Source organism: Panthera pardus, unplaced genomic scaffold (genome assembly GCF_024362965.1).
Source record: "Panthera pardus isolate Hobbes unplaced genomic scaffold, ASM2436296v1 HiC_scaffold_8, whole genome shotgun sequence".
NCBI lineage: Eukaryota > Metazoa > Chordata > Mammalia > Carnivora > Felidae > Panthera > Panthera pardus.
The window spans coordinates 2210502-2221653 of NW_026527013.1; positions in this window are offsets into that span (position 1 = coordinate 2210502).

An 11152-nucleotide genomic window follows, 5' to 3' on the forward strand; every position below is an offset into this window, starting at 1 on the left:
CCTGACTAGGGCTTTATCAATTTTGTTAAGTCTTTCAAAGAACCAGCTCCTGGTTTCATTGATCTGTTCTACTGTTTTTTGTTTTGTTTGGTTTTGTTTTTATATGTATCATTGACTTCTGCTCTAATTTTCTATTATTTCCCTTTGTCTGCTGGTTTGGGGCTCTATTTGCTGTTCTTTTTCCAGCTCTTTTAGGTGTAAGGTTAGGTTGTGTATTTGAGACCTTTCTTCCTTGTTTAGGAAGGCCTGGGTTACTATATACTTCCCTCTTACGACCGCCTTTGCTACATCCCAGAGGTTTTGGGCTGTTGTGTTTTCATTTTCATTGGCTTCCATGTACTTTTTAGTTTCCTCTTTAATTTCTTGTTTAACCCATTCATTCTTCAGTATTTTTTTTTATCTCCAAGTATTCATGGTCTTTCCAAATTTTTTATCGTGGTTGATTTTGAGTTTCATAGCACTGTGGTCTGAAAACATGCATGGTATGATCTCGATCTTTTTGTACTTGTTGAGGGCTGATTTGCGTCCCAGTACGGATCTATTCTGGAGAATGTTCCATGTGCACTCAAGAAGAATGTGAATTCTGCTGCTTTAGGATGAAATGTTCTGAATATATCTGTTAAGTCCATCTGATCCAGTGTGTCATTCAAAGCCATTGATTTTCTTCTTCGATACTCTGTCAATTGCTGTAACTGGGGTGTTGAAGTCCCCTACTATTATGGTATTATAATCAATGAGTTTCTTTATGTTTGTGATTAATTGATTTATATATTTGGGTGCTTCATGTTGGGGGCATAAATATTTACAATTGTTAGATCATCTTGGTGGGTAGACCCCTTAATTATGATATGACACCTTTCTTCATCTTTTGTTACAGTCTTCATTTTAAAATCTAGTTTTTCTGATATAAGCATAGCTACTCCAGCTTTCTTTTGATGACCATGAGCATGATAGATGGTTCTCTATCCGCTCACTTTCATCTGCAGGTATCTTTAGGTCTAAAATGAGTCTCTTGTAAGCAGCATATAGATGAGTTTTGTTTTTTGGAGGTCTGGTTTGGTGGTTATGAACTCCTTTAGTTTCTGTCTGGAAAACTCTTTATCTCTCCTTCTATTTTGAATCTCTCCTTCTCCTTGCTGGAAAAAGAATTCTTGGCTGCTTATTTTCCCAATTCAATATGTTGAATATATCTTGCCGCTCCTTTCTGGCCTGCCAAGTTTCTGTGGATAGGTCTACTGTGAACCTGATCTGTCTTCCCTTATAAGTTAAGGACTTTTTTCCCCCTTGATGCTTTCATAATTCTTTTCTTGTCTGTGTAATTTTGTGATTTTGACTATGATATGCCGTGGTGATGGCCGTTTTTTGTTGAACCAAATGAGTTCTCTGTGCTTCTTGGATTTTAATATCTGTGTCCTTCCCCAGATTAGGAACATTTTCTTACATAAACATTGCTCACATAAACCTTCTGCCCCTTTTTCTCTCTCTTCATCTTCTGGGACTCATATGATTCAGACGTCATTCCTTTTTAATAAGTCACTGAGTTCTCTATGTCTTGTATCATGATCTTTTGCCTTTGTTTCCCTCTTTTTTCTGCTTCATTACTTTCCATAATTTTATCTTCTAAATCATTGACCCTGCTCTGCTTTGCCCATCCTTACCGTCATGGCATCTATTCAAGATTGCATCTCAGTAATAGCACTTTTAATTTCGTCCTGACTAGATTTTATTTCTTTTATCTCCACAGAAAGGGAGTCTATACTTTTTTCAACCCCAGCTAGTATTCTTATTAGCATGGTTCTAAATTCTAGTTCAGACATCTTTTTTTTTTTAATGTTTATTTTTGAGAGACAGCGAGACATGGAGTGCAAGTGGAGGAGGGGCAGAGAGAGAGAGACAGAATCTGAAGCAGGCTCCAGGCTCTGAGCTGTCAGCACAGAACCCGACATGGGGCTCGAACTCACAAACTGTGAGATCATGACCTGAGCTGAAGTCAGACGCTTAACCGAATGAGCCACCTGGGCACCCCGTTCAGACATCTTGATTATGTCTGTGTTGATTAAGCCCCAGGCTGTCATTTCTTCCTGTTTTTTCTTTTGGGGTGAATTTCTCCCTGTTTCTGATTTTGGAGGAAGAAAAATTAATGAAATAAAAAACTAAAATCAAAAAATTAAAAACAAAAGATCAAAGGAACCTAGATCCTAGGTGTGTTTTGGTCTGCTTGTGGAAGGAAGCTTGGTAGAATAGAGGGGGGACAAAATGGAAGGAAAAGTAAAAAAAAAAAAAAAAAAAAAAAAAAATTTAAAAATTAAAAAAATATATATATAATAAAATAGAACAAAATGAAATGAGATAGAACAAAAAAAGTTTTTAAGTACAAAACATACAAATAAGAATACATTTTTCTTTCTGTATCCAAGAATGAGGTAGAAAGAAAGAAGGAAAAAACAATTTAAGCAAAAACAGAAGTAAAGAAAATGAACAAATAAAGGAACCAGCCCACAGAATGAAACCAGAATGAAGTTACATCTAGTTTTCCCTAGAACTTGAACTGTGAATCCTTCTATAGTCGTACACTAAGCAGGTGGAGGGGCTTGTGCTGGTCTTCTAGGGGATGAGCATGGAGGGCACAGCCGCGCGGGGCTTGGTGTCAGGGCTCCATTCCCCAGTTGGTGGCGCTGCTTAGCTCACTAGGGTGGATCAGTGTGGCACGCATGTGCGTCGGCGGGAGAGGCGGAAATGGCTTCACCCAGCTGCCTCCTCTCTGGCGCAGGAACTTCCTGCTCTCATGGACCGGCGATCAAGCACCCCTCCTTTGTCTCAGGCCGCTGTCCCCTCCGCACCTCTACCTGTCCACGTCCAAGCTGTCCGCCTGCCAGGCGGCAACTCCCTCCCGAGTTTTATCTTCGGATGGGGTTGTTTCAAAACCCCACGCTTCAGAGACCCTTGCAGCTTGGACCCGTGCCAACTCTCCGGGGGAGGGTCTCACTGAGCAAAGGCCCCAGAAAACGTTCGTGCGATTGCGCGGCAGCAGAGGTTCAGACTACGGCAAACCAGGCCCCGTGTTTCACCGCACTCTGGCATCTTTCTCCCAATACCAGCAAACGAGTCTGCCCTCCAGGGTCCACTGGGACCTTTGCCCATGGGGAGGCCGTATGGCCTCTACCAAATGCACTCCAGGCAGGGGAACCGCTTCTCCCCGTGTCGCCCACGGACCCCTCAGACCCCGCTGCCTGCTCCTGGGCATTCACCCCGCTTCCTCATCGGAGCACCGTCAGGCACCGAACTCAGGAACTTCAGGGTCCACTTCACTGTTTATACAAGCCTGGTGGTATTGAAACCCACTCCTTTCTCCCCATCGGTGGTTTTGGGGAACAGGTTTCTTGTTGAGTCCCCTGCCAGTGTTTTTCACTCTTTCTCTCTCCTTCACTCCAGCTACTTTCAGAGGAGTACTTTTCTTGCACTGCCGATGCACCCCACTCTCCCCCTTTCTTTCTCTCTTTGTCCTCTCTCCACAAAAACCGCTGCCTACCTTCCGCAGCTTTCCTCTCCCCCAGTTCACCTCTGGGCACCACGTACTTGCCAAGTTTTGTGGCTCGAGTTCTGCACATTGTTGTGTTAATCCTCTGGTCGACCTCCTAGGTGTCCAAAGTCTTTTGGTGCTGATCTAGCTGCATTTCAGGGACGAGACACGCTCGGGGTCTCCGGGCTGCTCTGCCATCGTAACTCCCCCTTCAAGATTCACTCATTTTACAGCACGTGTCCGTGCCTCATTCCTTTCTGGGGCTGAATCACCTGCGCCCTGTGTCTATGCCGCACCCGGTTCATCCATCCACGCACCGGGGGACACTTGGGACGTGTCCCTCTTTTGCGGGGTCTGCACAGTTTTGCACCTGGCATTCGTGTGCACACATCTGAGTGTTTCCGTTTACGTAGGACTGGAACACTTGGGTCACACTGCCATTCTGTGTTTCACTTCTTGAGGAACCACCAAACTTTCTTCCACGTCAGCTGCCCTGACACTCCCACCAGCCAAGCACACGGTTCCACTTTCTCCACATCCCGACTGCCGCTTGTTTTCTGGATTCTGGCTCCTAGCCGTTCTCGTGAATGGGAAGTGGTATTGTCTTGTGTTCTGTCTTGTGTTTCCCTTCAGTTAGTGACATTGAGGATTTTTGCACGTGTGTATTAGACATTTGTGTGTCATCCTAAACGAAATGTCTATGCAAGGTTTTGCTCGCTTTCTAACTGGGTCGAGTTTTTGTCATTCAGATATAAGCATTCTTTGTGTATTCTGGACGATAAAAATCTCATCATACATTTGATTTACAAACATGATCTTCCATTTCATGGGAGGCATTTCAATCTCTTGATGTTGACTTCTGATGTACAAAAGATTGTAATTTTGCTGAAGCCTAATTTCCCACTCTTTCTTGTGTTCAACCCACAACCAAGCCAGGAAATTCTGATGGCTCTAACTTCAAATACTATCTAGGCTTCAACCTCCACATCATAGCCACTGCTACCAACCCAGTGTGACCCACAACCTTGGCCGACATCACCTTCCTAGTGCCTGTTGTCATGGTAACAGAGGGGTCCTGTGCGGGTGCCTGATCAGCTCATCTTGAGGGTCCACGCCACCCACCACCAAAGTCCGTCTCCTTGGTCGGCCAGTGCATGTGACCCACCCTCTCCTCTCCTCTCACGTCTGCTATTCCTCTCCCCCCTCACTCTGCTGGGGGCACAGTGGCCTCTGGTGTCCTTCGGACATCCAAGACTCCCTCCCTCCTGCAGAATGCCTTCATTATCTGGTGCAGCCATAACACAGAGACAGACATTTGTGGTGTCACAACTGAGGCTGATGGAAGCCTGAGATCAAGATGTCTTGCAAGGCTGGTTCCTTCTGGAGGCTCTGAAGGACAATCTGTCCCAGGCCTCCCTCCCAGCTTCTGGGGGTTGCCCACAACCCTTCGCATTCCTTGGCGGGTAGACACATCATGCCAATCCCTGCTTCTGTTTCACATGGTCAAGCCCTGTCTTCAGTGCAGGCCTCTGTGTCCCAATTTCCCAGTTTTATAAGGACACCCATCACTGGGTCAAGACCTACCCTGACCCAGTATGGCTTCCTCTTCATTACATGTGCAAACACTTTATGTCTAGAGAAGGCTGTAGTCGGAAGTCCATTTGACATGAAACTTGGGGGGTACGATACTGGACCCAGAGTATGTATATGCCTGCACTGCGTATATCTTATCATCAATTTCGGTATCAACGTGCAGTGTTATCTGAAATCCTTACTTTACTATTTTGGTTTCCTAGTCCTTCCAACCACATGCACAACATCTCTATGAAATATACATAAACATTCCAGATTATATACACATGTGTATTGCTGAGACACATTATATGAACTCCACATACATCTTCCTTCCATCCCTTCACTGTACTACAATACTAGTATGCAAGGTCAATGAAACCTACATGTAGATAACTATGGTTCTGCTGAATTGTGTTATTTAATCGTGGGTAAGGCCAGCAGGCATATTTCCCAGAATCCCTGTCTTTATGATTCTAGGTGACAATTCACCAATGGTCAAATTGCATGAGTACTGGAAGTACAAACGAAGGGGTGCCTGGGTGGCTCAGTCGGTCAAGCATCCGACTTTGGTTCAGGTCATGATCTCAGTTTGTGAGTTCAAGCCCCACATCGGGTACTCTGCTCTCAATGCAGAGCCTGCTCTGGGATCCTCTGTCCCCCTTTCTCTGCCCCTCCCCCACTCGCACTTTCCCTCAAAATAAACTTTAAAAAGGTACACACAAGTGAAGATGCCCTAGTCTAGAGTTGGGGTCACCACACAGACGGATCAATGCATAGGGGCTCGCGGCCCATCTTTCTGAGTACTAGCCTGTCATTCAACCATGTACCCTAACCAAACACCAAACTTTACTCTTCCATTTTCTTAGCAGCCCTGTGTTCCACTCATGATCTTCCCCATCATGGTACAGATTCTAGGGTCAGAAATCCATAGCTTTGGGTTTTCCAGCCAGTCACACCTTGTCCCCCAGGCCCCTAATTTAGGTTGTCACGTTTGTTGGTTTTCTTTGGTGCTTTGACTCCCCTCTTTTCTAGATCATACCGTATTTGTATAATAACATAGCATTTGTGGGTGCCAGGCTGGCTTGGTCGGTGATCAGTCTTGATCTCCAGTTAATGAGTTTAAGCCCCACATTGGCTGAAGAGGTTACTTGAAAAAAAAGAGGGGGTGGGGGGATTTCATTTGTATAGCAAATATCCGTCATCTCAATAATTTTAGGAGATCAGGGATCCCGATGCCAGGACAACAGATATAACAGCACAGCTAAAAGGCACATGGAATTTTGACCCTCTGCTGCTTTGTTGAGTGCATATTCTATCCTTCCGTGTGAGAAATTAGCACCTTCCGCATATCTCAGGGTAAATGTACGAGTTCTCCATTTACACAGAGCTGAAACCAAGTCATTGGTAAATGCTGACTTATTCTATTTACGTGAGATTAAAACAATGTGCATTTAATTTTTCTAATGTTTATTTACTTTTTGAGAGACAGAGACAGAGCATGAGTAGGGGAGGGGCAGAGAGAGAGGGAAACAGAATCTGAAGCAGGCTCCAGGCTCTGAGCCATTAGCACAGAGCCCGATGCGGGGCTCAAACTCACAGACCATGAGATCATGACCTGAGCCGAAGTTGGACGCTCAACCGACAGAGCCCCCCAGGTGCCCCCCCCAATCTACATTTGTTTACTCAAACAGATGATTCTACCTGTTTCCCAGGAACTACTAAGTTGTGTTTAACTATCACTTGTATACTAACAAATCTAACTCTCTTTACAAGAGAGATTTTATCAAAATATCCCTTTGCACTTATGTAGGGTCAAGTCAGCCTCGCTATTTCTCATTTAGGACAATTCTTGGTTAATATTTTCATGCATTCTTAGTCATGGTACCAGCTGCACAGGATTTTAGGGATTTTTTCTTTTGGGTCGATATTTTAAATTCTTATATACTTACAATCTTTGTCATTACCGTGATTGTAACACATTACTAAGACTAAGGCGATGACTTCATCAATGCCCTCCACTCAAAGACCACCAGGACCACACCTGTCGGCAGAGAGGATCGCACTGCATCGGGACATTGGATGACCACAACTCATGAAAGTGGGCGGAGGTGTCGGTGTGAGGGACGCACTGTGACATGTACCGCGTGAGGACATGTTCTGACATGACGCATGCAGACATGTGACAGATGATGGGGGCGTGTGGGAAGGGCTCCCTTATTCTGGATTAGATGCCGTCAGGACGTACAGGTAAGTTTGTGATTGGAGATCTTCACACTTCTTGTCTAGAAAGCAGGCGGGATGCGGTGCAGCTCAAACTATGAATAAAGAGGCAGCACAGGGCGCCTGGGTGGCTCAGTCGGTTAAGCATCCTAGGTCATAATCTCCCAGTTCGTGAGTTCGAGCCCTGTGTCGGGATCTGTGCTGACAGCTCAGAGCCTGGAGCCTGCTTCGGATTCTGTGTCTCCCTCCCTCTCTGCCCCTCCCCTGCTCATGCTCTGTCTCTCTCTCTCTCTCTCAAAAATAAAATAAACATCTTTTAAAAATTTAAAAAAAGAAAAGAGGCAGCAGGCACATCAGCAAGAAGCAGGGAATATGTGGGGAGCTGTGTGGACTGGACTCTATTTTTTAGCCTCTTTACACACATGACCGTATCGTGGTCTTCATGTGCCTTGACGCCTCACAGACAAGGGAGTGCCTCGTCCGAGGACAGGCGGGTGAAATGGTTTCTGCTCAGTGAATGTCACAGACCGGTACCGAGCGCCGGGCCGGCTTCCGTGTCTGAGGCTATGACTGCCATTCTCACCGACTGTGTGAACACGGACGTGCTCCTTACTCATAACCGGCAGTGTGTTAAATGTCCTCCTTAAGGGAACCCTGTCAGCACATATAAATCTAGTTGCTGCTCAGCAAATTCTACAAGGTACATACTATTTTTATCTCCTCGTAGGAGGTAACTGAGGCCTGTAAGTGCAGGTGATTTTCCAAAAACCGCAAGAAAGGAACCAACTCAGGATCAAGATGCAAATCCAGCCTTTCTTTCCCAGACTCTATACTCAGCGTCAGGGGCTGATTACTGACCCTACTTCAGGTGCCACACACCTGGCTCAAAGCACACCATCACATTCCATGCTGATCCAGGCGCTGTAAGCACTTGCCCGCATGGCCTCGGGCTCACGGCCGCCCACCCTCCTGCTCGTGCTCACTCCCGCGGTGCTCCCCGGGGTCACCCCCTCATTACATGCACTGACCATCCCTCTCAGCCCTGAGTGTAATAAACTGTTGTCCTGGGGCTTCCTGTGCCCCCTCCTGTGACCATACGACACTGGCCAACCCCTAATGGCCACAGAACAGGTGCCCATTCACAGCCTCTAAACGTGAACTCTGGGGCTGTCCCTGCAAAACTGCAGAGTCAGAATCAGAAAGGCACCAGAGAGAAAAGGAACACCACTTCACAAGGAAAACCTCACCTGGGTATTTGCAGACCGTGTTTGAAATCAGGGATTTCACGGTTATGCTAGGCACAAGCAAGAGTCCCACGGAAAATGTCACACACAGACTATTTCCCACCGTCGGTGCTGAAATCGCAACGTTGTTGTGATCCACACCTTCTGTGTTGTTAGGTCAGTGTGTTGTCGGCCGGTGACAAGGTCATACCGGGGGACTGAGGACAGCAGAGAGGAAAGCCCATTCCGACATTGGCTGGAATGACTACACATAAGTATTACTCTCTGAAGACACAGATATCTTTATTTTCCATTTATACTACCAACTTCCTGTACATTTCCTCTGCCATTTCCTTCCCCAAGTCCCCGTGGAACCGCTCCCCTTACACATCATCTCAGACGTGAAGCCCAACCAGCCCCACCCGAAATACAGCCAGACTCCCACCACGCCAGATCAGTTGCTACCTCTGTGTCAACCGGGGCAGATCAACAAAAGCATGAGTGGACTATTCTGCCTCCCCTGGGAATAATACAAGGAGACACCACTGGGTGAAGCATTACGAACCAATTACACATCCGTCCCGGTTAGAAGTGTCCTGTTCAGCACAATTCCCAGCAAGGAGTAAGGGAGGAAGGACACGTTTCCATTCTGGGGTCAGTTTTCCATTATCCCTCTGAGGTATGTGGACAGCACACACTGGGAAGCAGCATTGCCAGAAACTGTTAGTTTCCTCAAGGCAGTTCTGCCTGGAGCTCCGTGTAATAACGGATTCCCAGCGCAACTAAGACTCACAACAGCAACAACGCTGTTTTTTCTAGTTGTTGACAGACAAGAAGGGAAGATGAATGTGTTTGGGTCCCCTCTCACACTCTTGAGCTGCAAGATCATGACTCTGGGAGGAGGCCACTACATAAGCAATATTTGGATTTTCACCCGTTAGGAGTTAAGTCACTTTAAAAAAAATTTTTTTAATGTTTATTTATTTTTGAGAGAGAGAGACAGAGCCGAGGGGCAGAGAGAGAGGGAGACACAGATTCTGAAGCAGGTTCCAGGCTTTCAGCTGTCAACACAGAGCCTGGTGCAGGGCTCGAACCCAAAAACTGTGGGATCATGACCTGAGTCAAAGTCGGATGTTCAACTGACTGAGCCACCCAGGCACCCCATGAGTAAGTCATTTTACTGAGAAAATCATGATGGCTGTAGAGGAATTAAACAAATACAAACCAGAAGGAAAATGTCATAATGTTTATGTACTTAGCACTATCAACCAAAATATATATTTCAAAAAACTAACACAAGAAGTTAATATTCTAGAATGGGATATTGTAAACTAATTTCTCAGTTGTGAAACATAAAACATATAATCTTTTTAAAAATTTTTTTTAACGTTTATTTATTTTTGAGACAGAGAGAGACAGAGCATGAACGGGGGAGGGTCAGAGAGAGGGAGACACAGAATCTGAAACAGGCTCCAGGCTCTGAACTGTCGGCACAGAGCCCGACGCGGGGCTCGAACTCACGGACCGCGAGATCATGACCTGAGCCGAAGTCGGCCGCTTAACCGACTGAGCCACCCAGGCGCCCCAAACATATAATCTTAAAGTGTGCAACAGATGTGGAGTGCCGGGGTGGCTCAGTCGGTTAAGCATCCAACTTCGGCTCAGGTCAAGATCTCGCGGTTTGTGAGTTCAAGCCCCATGTCGGGCTCTGTGCTGACAGCTCAGGGCCTGGAGCCTGCTTCAGATTCTGTGTCTCCCTCTCTCTCTGCCCCTTCTCCACTCACTCTCTTTCTCTCTCAAAAATGAATAAACATTAAAAAGAATTATGCAATAGATTTGAAAACCTTGGTAATGAGACTTCTATGAAGCAATGTAGAAAACCATGTTTGACCAAAAAAAACAAAACAAAACAAAACAAAACAAAAAACGCACATTGTTTTGAATCACATATTAAAAATGACAGAATTAAACAGTGGGAAATCACACATAACAACAGACAGTCATTAGACATACTGGGTTTCTCTCTTAGCAGTCAGCTATAGGGGAAAACTCCCACAAACTGCCAAATACACTCACAGGTGCTAATTCCAATCATGGAAACATCCAGAAAGAAGAAATGCAGGGTCAGCACAGCCTCTCCACAGCGCAACCAGGGACAGAGGTTTCCTGCATCTGTGGCTACAGCATTCGATCTGTCAGGGGGGAGGGAGGCAGGATACAGACCTACCCTGAGAGGGACAAGATGCTTACCACAGAAATCATGTAAAGAAAAAGCATGGAGATGAAGGGGTCACAGGATAAGAGAGCTCGCTAAGCACGACAGCCTCAAGAGACGGCCTCACGGACACAAAGAGTCACAGGGGAACGTAAGGATCCGTGGGGACCGGGAAGCCAAGACAGTCTGTCACGGGACAGCTCGTGGAAGTCTCTGGAACATGCTAACAAGAACTAATGTCAAACTTTTCTTACACGGGGGCTGTTCCAGACGGCAGACCAGAAGCCAGGACAACACGCCGTGACTCGGGCCCACCTGGGTCCCCACGCGTCTGTCCCCCGGCGGCACGGAAGGATGGAGAATCACGGTTCCTCACTGCTGCTCTCCAAGCCCCACACA